General features: G+C 39.4%; 1 long non-coding RNA gene across 1 annotated transcript; it reads left to right on the forward strand.

The window, feature by feature from the left end:
- Positions 1-1,573: 1,573 nt before the first annotated feature.
- Positions 1,574-11,082, forward strand: LOC146470738 (uncharacterized). Its single transcript, XR_014866987.1, has 3 exons — positions 1,574-1,803; positions 9,705-9,750; positions 10,615-11,082. It is a non-coding gene; the product is annotated as an uncharacterized LOC146470738 (long non-coding RNA).
- The last annotated feature ends 6,372 nt before the right edge of the window (positions 11,083-17,454 follow it).

Consider the following 17,454-nt stretch of genomic DNA (forward strand, 5'->3'; position numbering starts at 1 on the left):
CCACCAGTTATTAAATTTGGAGAGCGGGTCATTTGAAGAGGTGATTGCGTTATCGACCGTGTTGCTGATACAATAAACGCTAATATCGTCTTCGTACATAAATACGGTGCCGGATGAAATGGTGGTCGACAAGTCATTGGTATAAAAGGCAAATTGTGTGGGGCGTAACTGAACCTTGAGAAACCCTCTAGTGACATTTAACACTGATGAGCGCTGGACATGAACAGACGGACGGAATATTGAGATCGATTGAATGGCCAATATACAATGGCCCTCCAAGCTTATCAAAACTCTGGAATGCCATTATCTAATCATCCAGCTTTTAATAAGTAAAGATGTCCACTCTCTTTCTCTCAGTCACAAAGGTGTTATGCCCCTTTCGAAAGTCTTAATTTGAAACGAAAATCCGTGCTTTTTTACATTTACCTTTTGTTTACTTGTACTGTAAGAGTTGTCCATAAGCACTTTTGACAAATCTTAGAGATGTCATGAATCCTTGGCTGCTTGGTTTCTAAAAAAACTTACTGAATTCTTTAAGTTAGCGGAATAATGAAATACTATGTAAGTATAAACAGTTTAAAAACTGTAAGATCGACATGAAATCGCTTACAACCATGAGCCAATTAAAGAGATATTCTTACAATGAATGGCAATGTAACAGGCGTTTCTTTGACTTCTCAGTTGGGAGGCGAAGATGTAAAAAAATTTGCTAATGTGTTTTTTTTTTTCAAGTAATTAAAGTGACAGAGTTACATCGTAATAGCAATAAAAAAACACAGATTTCATTAAATAATTAAGAAACAAGAGGGGAACTTGTCCGATCCGCAACAACGGTAGCAGATTGAAGTTCTCACAAAAAAATAAGCACATACCCAAAACCATGAATCCACCTTTGATTCCACACCACTGAAACAGACGCCAATTGAATCCACATTGTTTTGCTTCACAGTCAGTATCATCTGCTTTATTTATCTTCGGGTTGCAGGTTGAAAAAAGTCTCGATAATAATTAGAGAGATTTATAATCGCGTTTGAGGCAAACGCCAAACCGTGAGATTCGCGTTTACGTTTTCTCTAAAAAAATGAGTACATGGATGAGAATAGTGCAAAATAATTATGGCCTTTGATACTAATGCAAACTACTCATTTTTTTCTGAGAAATTGAAGACATTTAGCCGGAAATGTAGAATAAACATAGACACGTGGTCATTTCTGCCTCAATCGAAATTCTAATCTCTCGATGTCACGCAACACCACGTCATGGGGTTAGGTACCGAAGTAGACTGCAAGCAGTCCCTTTCTGGTTAGTTGAGAGGTCGGGCCAAAAAAACTGGACCGAACGAGCGGTGGGGGGCTTGGGTAGAAGCGGGAAAAAGGGGAAAGGAAAAGAAAGGGACTGCACTCTTAGCTGTAATTGATGCATTCAGGGTAACTCCGCCCACAATTCGTTAAGTTAAATCCATTAAAAATCCAATTAAAGATGACATCTAATAAATAACAACTCCTCCTCCACGTCTTTCCTGGGCATACAAGTAACAACAACAACAACAGCAATTTAAGGAGCTGTATGTAGCGTTGCAGTTTGGTCTTCCGTGGCAGCTATGTCTTCTGACCTTGTGACCAATAATGAACGTTTTTCTTTCCACCAATGAAACTGCGTTGTGATCGTGTCCTCTGTGATTATTTTGACAAGGGAGGAGATCAACGTGCACGTGGTCGACTTTCGCCGGCGATAAGCATTTAGAAGTCGCCATTTTGAACCAAACACGAACTGAACCATCGCGAGATGACTCGTGAATATCAGGTAAGCAGCCCTTGTATTATTTTCGTGCAGTGTTTTGCAAGACTTTTCTTTGTACTGTAAATTACATTAGATGCCAGCTGAAACCCGGATGGCTGACGCAAAGCTGTCGTCCTTTTGCTAGATGTGCTAGTTTTAATTTTGAGATCTGTGCAATCTTTCTGTGGAGTTTAAACTGCTGAACACTTTATTACCTGATCCACGTTTTCCTGGTTTTACAATTATCATAAGTTCGACTTCAGCTCGAGAACAATAAAACTCACTGATTGACCATGTTCCATGACCATGTACAATGTAGCACAACTTGTCCATGGGTATACGTCATTGCCTTGAGAGACAACAGTTCCTAGAAGGCTTGTCATTTTCATATGTTTGATATTAGACCAAACCGTCCTTTCTATTTCAAAAACAATATATATCATACAGTGGACTCCCGATAATTCGAACCTTCGCTAACTCGAACCTCGCGCTAGCTCATCTCAGCGTTCGTGATAACTGCATATACAATCGACTCCCGATAACTCGAACCTTCAAGGAAAATCGAAAAAGGTTCGAGTTAACGGGAGTTCGAGTTATTGAGGGTAAAATTGTATAGAAAATGACGTGAAGGAAAAGAAATTGTGTTTTATGGAGTATGTTCGTTGCATGGATATACTGTAGTTTCAAATTTAGGATCTCTCGCAAACTCAGACCCCAGACCCCGGAAAAACTCAGATCCCCTTAAAGATCATCTTGGGACTTAAGTGTCATTGATGATCAGCCGTAACCGAAATTTTACAAATACAAAATGTTAATTGTTAAGACTGGTGATAGTTAACAATCATTCACCGAAGCGGAGGTGAATAGTGATGGATATTTACCCAGTTGCAAAGCGGTGAGGTCAATATCCACCACTTTCACCGACACTGAGGTGAATAATTGTTTTAGTATATACCACACAAGCTGAATAACCAGTAGACCAAAGAGTTATTTTATTTCTGACAATATACTGAAAAAATGGTATGAAAATCAAAAAATCTTGCGCGCCACGCGGTGAGCGATTTCTTATGCAGTAGAAAGTTCTGTCTCGCTTTCTTGTAGACAAATCAAACTTTTGGAGACACTTGCTTAGTTCCTACAGTTGAGTTGTTGCCATTTATGTATTTTTTTAACAGCTCATTAATTTTTTTAACAGCTTTTTTATTGAAATAATTTCCTCTTGAGTAACCATGGCGAAAGGGGAAGCTATCTTGTTTTTCTTGGGCTGCTTGGAGGTGAATAGTACTTGGCTAATCATCTTCAAACTAGCCAATCAGCGCATGCGAAAAGTACTATTCACTTGTGTGGTATATACTAATTTTATCTGTTTGGGGTGATCTACCGCACCACTATTGCAAATTCAATCCAATGGTATTTGAGCATTTAAAACTTTTCTTGAGTACTGAGTTAGGTGACATATCGGCAGATTTTATTATTAACAGGACCTAGCACCACTGTGACCTTGAAAATTATGCTATTAGTGTTTGTTTCGAAACTTGTTGTGTTAAATACGGCTTTTAGGCCTTTTACTGCAGTGTTTGTTTGCCTTGTTTGATGGCTAATTGTGCACTTTAGGAGTATCTGGTCACTGCATCCTGATATTGTTATGTTATAATGTTTGTAACCAGTCTCTGTTTCCGAGACACCCTTCAAATTCAGGCCAAATCCTATGGCTTCAAATTAGTGTTTACCAACAACAGCAACAAGCTTCCCTAAATGGAAAATTTCTGAATTTAGATATTAGTACCTGCTTCCATCCCTATACCACTGAGGCCTTCAGTTTTCATTGTTGAGGAAAGGTACACGGAAGTCATTTGAATGATTGTTGTGTGAATCATTTTGAAAGGCATTTCCTCACCAGAACTATGCACTTCTTTCAAAAGTTATGCAAAAGCTGTAATTTAGGAACACAAAGAAGCAGTCAGTTGTTTTTCAAAGGCAGAATAATTATTTGAAATAAATGTGATGGTATATTTTAAGCCTGGTGAATGAATGAGAATGATGTACTATTATAGAAAGTGACACAGGAATACTCGGAAAAAAGAAATCCAAGTGCTCCTATCAGGAGTCGAACCTAAGACCTTCCTGTTACTAGTTCAGATGCTCTACCACTGAGCTACAGGAGACTTGTGGAAGCTTAGGCCATTATACCACACGTTTAGCATTCAAATCCTGGCAGTACGAAGGATATTTGTCCCATTGCCGGATTTCGTATCGTGGGGGACTGGGTACGAGTCTGTGTATTTAACAATTATTCCACGAGCGCGCGTTGGATATGAGATGATTATAGCCAATTCGGCGCATCGCGCCTCGTTGGCTATCTATCATCTCATATCCAACAAACGCGAGTGGAATAATTGTTTTATTAAAAACAATCAAGGAATATTGTAAGTTATGGCTGGTTTCGCTTAGCAAGAACAACCAGAAGACCATTTTTAAGATCCCTATCCTCGGGCATGGTATAATAGCTCATATACCATGGCCGCTAAGCCAATCAAATCCCTGGAATTGCATTATACAATGATCCAATTTTTTAATAACAAGGGATATGGGACAGAACACTCCCACAGCCAGAAAGAGCACATGCACTGAGCTTTACAAAATCCCCAAGTTTGGTGGGATTTGGGCCAATATTGACCGAGATATAGCCAGTCAAAAACTTTAAAAAATTTACTAAGAAATGTAAGGATAGGTGGACGCGACGGACAATTTGTCCGGCGTCCGTATGTATTTCATAGTAAAATTTGGAGTTTGTGAATGGCTGTATCTCCGTCGTCTAATATTGGCTTGATTAACACCAAACTTGAGGAGGTTGTAAAGTTCGGTGTGATCTTTCTGGCTATGTGGGTGTTGTGTCCCATATCCCATAATACAGAGACTCATACCCAGTCCCCCCCGATATGAAATCCGGCAATGAACCTAGTTTAATGGCCTTAGCTCCTATGAGTCTCCTGTAGCTCAGAGTTAGAGTATCTGAATTAGTGTTCGGAAGGTCTTAGGTTCGACTCCTGATCGTAGTTACTAAAACAAGGAATGACCTAAAATGATCTAAAATAAATCTGAAATATTCTTAAATGATCTAAATGAAGTGAAACCAAGATAAAATTACAGAATTACAGTAACTGAGTGCTTACCAAAAAGGCTGATACCAGGAAGCTGCTGTGAGCTGTCGGAAAGACCGAAGAAGACTCGAAAAGTGCCGATGGTTGCACGTAAGCCGATTTGATGACAAAGTTGCGTAAACAAACCGCACTAGAGCGAATTTTTTTTTTGGTCGGTCCGAAAGACCGAAAAATATCGGCACTGACCAATTTTTTCGGGTTCGTTTTCCGGTCACACATTAAAAGCCACACGACAAGGCTAAATTCTTGTGTAAGCACTGATAAAACGCTTTTGTATACAATGTAAAGGCATATCTGGGCATCAATCTCCTTAAATAAACACGCTGTTAACAAGTCAAGGGTAGCGCATGAATAAAAGATAACTCTGTGTCAGTTCCATATAAAATAGCTGCGTTGCTGGGCGAAACATAGAACTTTACTTCGTACCAATCAAAACCGCATTGCTGGGGAAAAACTAGGCACTTCGTACCAATCAAAACCACGTTGCTGAGCGAAACTTGGAACTTCGCACCAATCAAAACCACGTTGCTGGGGAAAAACTAGACACTTTGCATCAATCAAAGCCACGGTTGTGATACAGTAATTATCGGGAATTTCCCTGAAGAGGGCTCCGATAGAGACGAAACGCGTCGGAAATAAACGAAAAGTATACAACTACTGTTGTGCTGGTCACTAGTCTTTGTTTTAAAATTAAAAAAAATAAAATCATTTTAGATCATTGTAGGTCATTTTAGGTCATTTTAGATCATTTTAGGTCATTTTAGATCATTTTAGATCATTTTAGGTCATTTTAGATCATTTTAGGTCATTCCTTGTTTTAGTAACTGCGACTCCCGATAGGAGCACTCAGATTTATTTTTTCCGAGTATGCTTGTGTCACTTTCTAGAATAACATCATAAGTCAGTTATCAAAAAATGATTTCTTTGCTTTCAACTCTGACTCTTAATTCCTTGTTTAAGCTGTCAAGTATTCCTCAAAGTGTCTTTGCCTTAGAATTCTTAAAGTGGAGGTGTGTGATGAAGTCTTGTTAAGCATAGATTCAAAAACATTACTCCATCGAGGCTCTCAAGCTTAAGAATATTCTTTTGCCTTGGTGCAGTGGGCTCATTTTTGGCTTTCAGTTTATAATTTATTATAAAAATGATATGTGCACTATCAAAACCAGTCTAATGACAGAAAACCAGAGTGACAAGTCCAAAAGTTTGGACTTAATAATGACCTCAAAGGCTTGACATGATTTCTGCAAAGTCTGAAAACTTTCGTCACAGTTCATCCCAGTCCTTACACTGTTCAACAGGGGTGAAATAATTCTGGGATGAGCTAATCTGAGAGTAAAACCATGTAAAACAACATCATGGAAATGACTGGACACCAAGCTGAACTTGTCCCAGAATGAGAAGTGATTCATGTAAACAGGCTGTTGGTCTACTTGACAGCCATTGTTTTGGGGATGAATTGTGTACTGATCTCAATAACAACTTTTGTAGTATAATGGCGTCAGCTCCCACGAGCCTCCTATAGCTCAGTGGTAGAGCATCCGAACTAGTAATCGGAAGGTCTTAGGGTCGACTCCTAATAGGAGCACTCGGATTTCTTTTTTCCGAATATGCCTGTACGTGTCACTTTCTAGAATAATACATCATTCTCATTCTTTCACCAGGCTGGAAACATACCATCACATTCATTTCATGTACCACACGTTCGACATTCAAATCCTAGCAGTATGCAGAATATTTGTCCCACGAACCTAGTTTAATGGCCTTAGCTCCCTCGGGTCTCTTATAGCTCAGTGGTAGAGCATCCGAACTAGTAATAAGACGGTGTACGACAAATGCAGACTGCAGACTTTCAGACTTGCAGACCTGCAGACCTGCAGACCTGCAGACCTGCAGACTTGCAGACTTGCAGACTTGCAGACTTGCAGACCTGCAGACTTGCAGACTTGCAGACTTGATGGACTTAACATACTGGCCTTTCCCAATTCATTTTAAAAATAATATTGTGTAACCTCCGCCATTCCACACATGCGCTCTCCGCTTAGCACGCTTTAAGGCTACTTGGCTACTTTCACGGTTGTCCTTCAGGACAACCGTGAAGATTTGCCAACCTGCATACTTCCGGATTTTCGCGACTTTGGAATTTAACGAGAATTATATGCTAGTGTTGTTGATTCCATGGAGTGTTGCTGATTCACTAGCTCGCGGCATTTAGTACGATCCAAACGATCGAGTGATATAATCCCCTGGGGAGGCATGTGTTGTTTACGAAATTCTAAGAGCGAAAATCTCTCGCAGGGTTTTAAATTCAAACTAACTTTGGCATGGCGACCACTTGAGCAACACGTCTACATAATTTTTTTTGCTATTCTAACTTTGAACTCGGATATCTCGATAACCAACCAAATGTCGGAAAAGCCTTATTAATGTCTTTTGAATAACGCTGTGCAGCTAATTTGTTCTTGCCAGGCGTTCGATACCCGATAAGTTCAATCCAACAGGCCTCGTTCGTCGGAGAGTTTACCCGATCCTGATGTTTTAGAAAATAAAAAAAATCGCTAAAATTGTATTTTTGTCGGGATCTAGCCCTTATTATGCTGTTTGCTATATAGTTTGACAACGTTTTCTCAAAACTGGCGCACGTACGAATTTTATTCCTGAAGGACAATCGTGCAAGTAGCCAAGTATCAAAGCGTACCAAGCGGACAGCGCATGATATGGAATGGCGGAGGTTACACAATATTATTTTTAAAATGAATTGGGAAAGGTCATATGTTGAGTCTGCATGTCTGCAAGTCTGCAAGACTGCAAGTCTGTAGGTCTGCAAGTCTGCAGTCTGTATTTGTCGCACACCGGTAATCGGAAGGTCTTAGGTTCGACTCCTGATAGGAGCACTCGGATTTTCCGTGTCACTTTCTAGAATGATACATCATTCTCAGGCTGGAAATATACCATCACATTCATTTCATGTACAACTTCTGTAGTGCTAATAAAATTTAAGATTCTGTAATCTTTAGCAATAAAAATCATAAAATTTGGGAACATTTCATTTAGACCAAACAAACTTCATTAGCCCAGTTGAAAAGAACAAAAATGTTCCCAAAGTTTACAATAAAATAATTATTGTTGCCTTCAGCAAAGAGATTTTGTGTTGCATAAGTTTCTTGTACATATAGGATTTTAAAATATGTTTCACAATCCTACAACATTTTATGTCATGCACAACAAGTTGTAAGTTTGGATTACATGAAACATGAGTCAAGAATTTTTAATGAGTCCAGAGATTTCTGAGGCTATCTGTAACATCAAAGTCAACGAAAAGTTTGACTTATTCACTAAATATTTTCTGTGAAAAAAAAAATGGATACTTTTTTTTTTCAGACAGAACTTCATGAATTCTTCTCAGAAGACAGGGTATCTATAGCTAGGGTAATGTAAATTGTCTGACTGGTAGGGAGCTTGACCAATATCAAATAAACTCAAATCCCAACCCCAGATCAAATAATGATACTCCCTTGGGTTGGGCTAATAAAAGAATAGAGTAGAAAAACTTTTATTATCTTTCCCAGTCAGCAGCAAGGCTGATATCCATCGGGGCCCTATAAGTTTGTGGATATGAATTGACCTAGTGATGGACTACACAAACACACCTGTATTTTTGGCAAACTTGTTATCAGTAGATTGGCCAGACGACAACCTTGGGTGGTCACCGTTTTTAGATAGAATGCTGTGCAAGCGTATAATATTGGGAGAATGCCAATAACACAAACCAACACTGGAATTATTAACCCTTTAACCCTTAATATCAAAGAACAAATTCTCCTATCTTTTTCCCATACTTTGTTATAAAAGTACTCGGGTGACGTTATTAAAATATCAAGAAATTTCACCTTGGGTTATCATATCTTTAATTCTCATGACTTCAGGGGTGGAATAAGCGTTGATATTACAAGGGGAAATCTGATGCTGATCGCTGTTAATACAATACAAGTCAGAAAAATAATATCATTCTTGTGTGTTTATTATGTATGCCAAATAAGTTTTTAGCTATACTTTTTAAAAAACATTCCTTTATAAATTATTTTTCAGCTAGGTCACTCACTTTTCTAAAGTTCTTCACTTCCAAGTGTACTAAAGTTTCCATCTTTTATACAGACATCCATGAGAAATTGACCAGTTTTCTTTTTATGATCAGTCTCAACTTTTAGTGAACTGTGCATGTGCTGCATGAAACTGTCCTATTCTTGAACAGCAAAGACAAAATTCATGTTAAACAGCTTGGGATTTATACAACCTGAATTTCTCTGTATACTGAGCATATAAAAGTTTTCACCTACATCTAGACTAAGAATGCTGTATTATTCAGTGAGTGAAACAGGCATACTCGGAAAAGGAAATCCTGTAGACTGTTTTATGACTAAAAAAAAGGAAATTACTTTATAATCTACGAGAGGCAAAATAAAAGACTGCTGTTTGTTTTCCGTAGGCCATTTGGTGCACTTTGTCTGCTTTGTCATGTCAAGAATTCAATCATTGTTGATGAAAAATAACCTGTCTATTCAGATAGGCCACTCTGAAAAAATAATAACCAATCTTTATCATCATCAACATCATCATTATCATCATCATCATCATCATCATCATCATCATCATCATCATCATCATCATCATCATCATCATCATCATCATCATCATCATCATCATCATCATTTTCTTCTTCTTATCATGGTAACAATTAAATTTCTTGATATTTCTAATTTTATGTAGATTAAAGGCAGATGGATGAAATTGGGATTAAGAATTAGCTGAACAAGTGAGTTCAAACTGGAAGCTACTTAAGACAAAGTAGTCAGATCAAATAAACAGTAGTTGTAAGTGTTCGGCAGTAGCTCCTATCTAACCAAACTATTGTAAATGCATTATAGACAATACAGTACCTTACAGAGAGCAGCAAGTTAATTATGAAAAGTCGATCCATTTTAAAGGGGCTATATCATGAGGATTTTTATGTGTCTTGATCAAGAATTGTGCTGCAACTTAATCTAAGTACCTATTCCTGTTTATGAGATGCCCTTAAAAACACCAATAAAAAGATGTCAAATCATTTTATTAGTTTTCAATTTTTATCAATTTTTCGAAGACACAAGAGGACATGAAAAAGTTGGCCGTTTTTTTCAAGTTACAACCCATTTCTATACGTGTTATCACAGTGTACACTACGGTGTTGTAACTTTTAACAAAACTGCACCCTTCATTTTTAGGCTTGCCTGTGTGAAAGTGCATCTAGGTACTCCAATGAAAGTGTTACTTAAAGTAACTGACATTGTCCTCCAACTATTTTCTTAGCAACATAAGTCATTCAATGCCATGTGACATCACACCTGGGTATACATAACCTTGTCTAAAACGGCAACGCAACTATACTAACAGAACTTGTCATTGTCAGATTCACGCTTCATTACTTACCAGCCGTTACCCTTGCTGAAGGGAATGTTAGACAAAATAGACATTACCTCTACCCGAAGACCGTTTTCCACTTTAGAGACTAACACCATCCCTCCAACAACTGCCACGTGGGCTACAAACGTACTTTTCACAACTCAATACTGGTTGAAATCTTATCTGTGTGCGTAGTAAGGATATTTTTAGATTAATTTATTTTGCTTTTCTGAATTAGATTGACAGAAACATAACTGGAGTTATAATTGGATGAAGCACCGCAGAAGATATAAGAAGTCGAGGAGGTAGATTATGAAGGACATGATGAAAATAATGGAACTTTGTGCAAAACGTTTGTTGAATCAAAGAAACTCACATTAAACGGCCAGCATCAAGTTGAAGTCAATCTATCATACCATTCTGAGAGAATCGCTGCTTGTAAACCATTTACACTTTTAAAACTTAAAGCGATTCGTAAATTCTATCAGTTGATCTTTTCGACCGTACCAAGAGAGCCATTTTTTACGAGATTTTAAAATAAAAAAATAAACACATCAAAATTGAATTAAGTCTTAGCTTTGAAATAAATTTGCTTTAAACCTAAGCAGTCGCCATCTTTATCCATGCACTTATTTATAGCTTGTTTTGCAGCGCTTGGTGCACAGATAAATGTTGCAAATGTCACAGATAACAGAATAAACAGAGAGTTGAAAGGGTTTGGAGATAGACAGTCATATCATGTCTAGGAGGGGCTCAAGATTTTGTGCTATTGATGAGTCAAGGAACATGAAAAGATCATCTCACTGGGTGTCTCGAAAACGAAGACCTCTAAAACGAAGACCCTAAGACCCTAAGACCCCAAGACCCTAAGACCCCAGAAACTCGAAAACGAAGACCCCCCAAATTTCTGAGTGTATTAAAGTACAAAAAAAATAATAACATAAAAAATACATTTATACCTCAAGTGAAATTTAATTTCTTCCTCTGGTCCTATATGGTTTTTATAAACTACAGGGAGGTTATCCGCCATCTTGAGCTGAGTAACCACGCTCCCAGGGAGTGCTGACCGGAAGTGCGTTGCAGACCGTGGCCATCCCAATCTCGTCGGCGGTTTTGTCACCGGGAGAGACTCTTGGGAGTCCTGGGGATTTCTCAGTCTCTCCCAGCTACCAACCAATGGATTCTTGGCGCTTTTGTTTCATGTTTTCTTTTGTTATTGTGTTTGGGTGTTTTTGGGGGAAGTGGGGGTTAGGGGAACTTTTTATCGGTAGTTAATTCGTGTCCTAAATATAAAAATTTATTCCTTTTTATTGGCTCAAGGAACAATAGATTAGAAACGCGATCAATGTTTCTTAACCCTAAAACAATACCTAAACAAAAATAAACTAATTAACTTTTTTAGTTTAAAAGGAGACGGCCGGCAACAGAAGAATAAACAAAGAAATTGTTCAAAGAAAAAGGTCAGGAATGCAGGCTCCATAAAGGGTTACATACCACTTTTCAAACATAACGCAACAACACCCCCCTCCCCTCCCCCCCCTCCTCCACCTCCCGCCTCCCACCCTTCCAATTTTTGGGCCAGAAATAAATTTAATATCATGTATGAGGTACCACTAAATCGCAATTTTCCTCGGAAAAACTACCATAAAATGCCATGGCATAGAATCTGAGCCGCTGTGAAGGGCATGGTTTCAATCAAGTAAGTCTGGGATAGGTTATAGAAATATGAGCGAAAAGGGTACATTTTACGGGGAGGCTGATAGTTTCGCTCGCAGCCGTTGTTTGTGCTGTCACGCAACGCTCCCCAAGAAACGGCTGCAAGGGAGACTAGGAAGCTGATGAATTTTGTTAAAAATAGGAATCGACACTCGGATTGAAGAACCTCAAAATCATTATAGCAACTTAATAGCGACTGTCATTATAGAAGACCTTAAGGCTTCATTTCTTTTGCTCTCACGATCGCGTTGTTGTAATTTCGAAAAGGAGGATTCAACACTCATTTCTTTTCTAGTTGGTAAAAACACAACAGCGCAACTGAGACGTTCGGAAAGGCGCTTCCGGTCCAGTGGAGCGGGAAACGCAATTCCGGTCAGTATTCCATGGGAGCGCGGTCACTCAGCTCAAGATGGCGGATAACCATGGTAGGACCAGGGGAAGGAATTAAATTTCACTTGAGGTATTAATGTCTTTTTTTTATGTTACTTACACTTTTTGTACTTACACTCAGAAATTTTGGGGGTCTTCGTTCTCGTGTTTTCGGGGTCTTAGGGTCTTAGGGTCTTAAGGTCTTAAGGTCTTAGGGTCTTCGTTTTAGAAGCCTTCGTTTTCGAGACACCCCGTCTCACTGGCACAAATTCTCGACGGATCCCACCAGCCATCGACCATATGTCATCTGTCCCGTTTAATTCGCTAAACAGTAGATTTGCAAAAGGAAAAATATTGGCTTGCGGAAAGAACTATTTATGAAGGCTCTTAGTAGTTTTCCATTCTTGTTCGTAATGCTAACGAAAATCAGCGACCGGTTTTGCTTTGATGAGGCCTGGTTTAACCTGCTCAACGTTCGAGTAATGAGATGTAAAATTCGATTGAGGTACGATTTTCCTTTCTGTCTGTGAATATATTAACTTTTATTATGTTCCAGCTGGCTTCAATGCTGTACACAGTTTTTCCTTCATTGAAGAGAGGAAAGACTTCTGTCGATCATCATAAGCAACCCTATTGACCAACGCTGTCGGTAGACACCGGCGCGCGGGCAAACCTTTGTAAGGGGCGCTGAACGCAATTTTCCCCGAATGGTTAAGAATTGGTTCATGCTTAGCGTGCGTATATCGAGTTATGGATGCACGCGGGAAGTTTGGAGAGCACGAGAGAAGCGTAAGAGTTGTTCGAGGCGTAGCCGAGAGCAACTCTAGCTTCTTGAGTGCTCTCCAAACTTTCCAAGTGCATCCATAACTCGATATACGCACAGCTAAAAGCATGAACCAATTCTTTTATAACATAGTGAAAATAAAGTAAAAGATTCCTGGAAAACAGGTTTTGTTCCAGATTCATTACAAAATTCTCTGTACAAAAAAAAAGGCGAAAATGGTTTCTCATATCGGTTTAATCTTAACGTTTCATTAAGCTTCAAGCGCTTATAAATATACATTTTTTATGGTGTTGTCTCTCTATAAAAGTTTTTTTTAATAACACAGCGCGCGCATGCTTCGAACATCTGACTTGCACACGTCATCGGATGGACGCACGGCCGTGCGTATGTTGAGAAATGTACCATGATGACGCCAATAGGAATTAGATTAGGATGCACGCGCGCTATGTTATAAAACTTGTTAGTCGTTTGTGAACAGAAACGGTTTTAGAATATTTGTTTCCCAAATATATCTTGGCTACCAAAATTCGGTGCTGTCTAGAACACAGAGGATTAGAAATACCATTTTCTCTGCGTTTTACTAGACAAGTTGAGGCTTGTACAATCTGCTAAGGGTTCCGCCTAGAAGCCACAGTATTCCAAGTGATAAGAGAGTGAAGGAGGGGGAGGAAAAGTTAACGTGTGGGTAAAAGTATATGAGGAGAGCATGTACACCTTTACTCATCTATGGCGTAAACTACTGGGCCCTTTCATTTGTCATTCGAGTCCTTTTGTTTTTCGACATTGTTTTGATTCACCGCGAAGTTGAGGTTTTTTGTGATGTAAATAACCCATCTTATTTTTATTTTCCCGGGGCTTTCAGCCCCCAGGTGTTACGACGGCATTGATCCTAAGAAACAGGATCTCCCTGATTGGTTAAGTGCAGTGTCATTCTTCACGCGTTGAGTGAGGCTATTTTACCAGTAAATATGTGATTTTCGATCATTTGATGACAAGGTATGGCAAACCATCAAGAGAACTTAATATATTCGTGCTCCGATAGTGGACCATTTTCTCGACAAAGTATAATCATTTACGACTGGGAAGCCGCAGCAAATAAAAAACGTACAAACAAATAACAGGATGATATCTGTACTGATCAAGGACCTATCGCACATTGTTAAGAAGTCAATCGGAGAACAACAGATTGCTCTTCTGCTGAGAACCGAATTACCAAAAAGTACGTCATCTCAAAACAACTTTGCTCGAGGGTCAAAGAAATTGGCCGGTGCTGTAGAAGAACCTTTCATTCCCACTCCCCTTCGCCTCCCTCCAAAATGAAAAATAAAACTTGCGCTGGGTCGCAGTGATTTATCTGATTTGAAATCACCTGAAAAACTGGGTTATAATGGATTTAAAAAAAAAAACATGAAATAATTGACTGATAGTTCATCGTGCTGCCAATTGCTGAGCTCCTTTCTGCGGTTTCAAGCCTTTTCCGAATTACTCAGTCTGAATTGGACTCACTAGGTGCCACAAAGCAACGCACTTTCAACTTAACTTTGTTTATTACCCAAAATCACTAACAGATCTCGTTACATTAGTATTTCTTAACAAAAGTCATAAAATTGAGCTGGAAAGCTCACAAGCCTTTCTAGGCTTATCCGCGGAGACCCCCAATCCACTAGTATCTCCGGTTGTAATAACCGGGCCACAGCGGAGCGCTTTGTAGTGTTTTGGTTAGGCCACAAAGCACTCTACGGAACCTTATTTAGTCCACAAAGCACTCTCTGGTGATAAAATTGGAAAAATCATATAATGTTGACAAGATCGTGTGATATGCTTGTAGGTGTCAAGGAAACACCCAGTTTTCATTGTTGAATCCCCTAAAACTGACCACAATGCGCTTTATGGCTTCGAATACAAAACCACAAAGCGCACTGTGGCGCACTTTATCTGACAATTGTCAGATAAAACACCACAAAGCGCTTTATGACTTTCGTATATCAAACGACTTAAAAAACGCTCTCCGCAGTGAAGACAAAAAGGCATATAAATCTGCAAATTCCGCTAGTCAGTTTTAAAGTAACAGAAGTAAGGCGACGATAGATTAAAAACATGAGACTTTGCAATAAATAAATGGTACTGAAAACTGGACAACTGATGTTCCAAAAATATATAGACTGAGGACACAACTGAACAGTTGAAACGGTACTATTGTAATAAAACTTCAGAACGTTGACGGACATGTTGCGCTCTAAGTCACAGCAATTTTGCTTTTTAATTTGGCTGCACTAGGTTTCAAAAGAAAATTTGGAATGCTATGATACGCAGATCAAGGAGAATCGTTGAGTTTGAAGCTCTCCCGTGTGTCGGGAAAGCCCGGGGACGGGAAAGAAGCGTTCTCCTTCTTGTCAGTTAGGTCGTAAGCTCAATGTTAACATTTCCTTCTCTGATTTATCCTCTTATTTACGCAGATAGTAAAAACAAGACTTTAGAGGCTTATGGAAACTGAACACCAACGCACATACTGGTGTTTTCGATTTTTAAACGAAGTCGATCGGTGTAAGCCGCTCAGTTACGTCGCTTACAAATTAAGTCAAATAAATTTGCCACTTACCCTCACCCCGTCGAATAACCAATTTTGCTCGAAGACCGAACTCTTTACCAGTCTTAATTCGCGTGGGCCAAGATAGATCGCATTATGTGATTGGCCCATCATATCACATTACGTCAGAGGACATGTCTGCAATGGAAGACATAACTCCAATGGTACAACTGTATTGTACTGGCAAATCTAGCGGAATTCACTCAGTCCTCGCAGCGTCCGTCGAAGAAAAGTAAAAAAGCTTTGAATGAGCGAAAGTAAGTACGCCAACGAAACCGGTGCAAAAACGCGGGAGAAAGCCTAAAGCGCAGGATGCTTCAGATTTTTGCCGTTTGTTCAAGGTATTTTAATACCTTGAACAAACGGTACTAGACGGTACTAAAAAGCTTTAAACGGAACGGTAATTACCTTTCGTGCGAAAACCTGTATAAATCTCAGAAGTCCGGCACAGGAAAAATCCCTCTCAGTAAAATAATTACTGAAACTCTTAAAATTTGTTTAATTAAGTTCTGAGTCTTCTTTATCGTCTCGTGTTTGCTTACAGTGTGCGTTGAAAATAAGAAATGCTACACAACGGTTGAAATTCATCCGCGAAAACATCTACGTTCCACTAAGGAGAATTCTATAAAATCAAAGGAAAGCGGCCAGGAATACGACAAGGAAAACCGATAACCTGAAGAAATCTCACGGTTTAAAAGATTTGCAAAGTCTCCTGGATCGGCAACAGAAAAGAGACGGAAAGCTGGAGAAAACGAGCGAGGGGAAGAATCGACAGATCGCCGAGAAGCTGTGAAAAGACCAGCGAAGCGACCATTGTTATTTAATGACCAGAGCATCAGGAGCGAAGATGAAGAATCGCCAAGCTTGGGCCTTGATCCGAGCTTCTTTGAAAAGCCAAAATCTCTAGAAGTTGTGGCGCATTTGAATTTTTCTTCGTGGCCCTGAGTAAAAGAAATCGACGACACAAGCGCCCGAAGTGTAATTAAGAATAACAATACTGCGAAGCGGAACAACAACTACAATCGAAGCCGTGTTGGCAAAGTTTTTCGCTATTACGAAGCTTTGATATATAATGTATTTCCCGAAACCAGTGGGAAGAACGGCCATTACATCTTATCCCGACAAGAGAGCTTCCATTGCCAGCTTCTGTTCCTCTTTGAGAACTAAGCCGCCGAGTCAATCGCTTAAATTTTACGAAGACATCGCTTGCTTGACTCTCTTTCACGACCGAAGCCATTTTCCTAGTGATATGAAACCGGTTGACATCCAAACGTGTGAATAAGTCAATTACACATCAAACTTGTCTGACAGCAGCTATTGTTTATGGACCAATCGGAATTTTCCGTTGCTGGTGCGACGGGAAATTCGAACGCGTTGGTTACAGTTTAGCTTCTGTAGGGAGGAGGTAATACGAGTCCCCTAAAAACGACTGCGTGGGAGGCTAGTTACAGTTAAGAGCGCAGTCCCTTTCCTTCCCGGCTCTCCCCCAGTCTCCTCTCGTTTATTTCTCCTCGCTCCAGTCTTGCTGCGCTATGAGCGCACCCTTTCGACTAACCAGAAAGGGACTGCTTGCAGTCTATTACCGAAGTTATCTAAACCGTACGTATTTATTTAATTACTTC

Source organism: Pavona decussata, unplaced genomic scaffold, assembly GCF_977016875.1.
Source record: "Pavona decussata unplaced genomic scaffold, jaPavDecu1.1 SCAFFOLD_112, whole genome shotgun sequence".
NCBI classification, from domain to species: domain Eukaryota; kingdom Metazoa; phylum Cnidaria; class Anthozoa; order Scleractinia; family Agariciidae; genus Pavona; species Pavona decussata.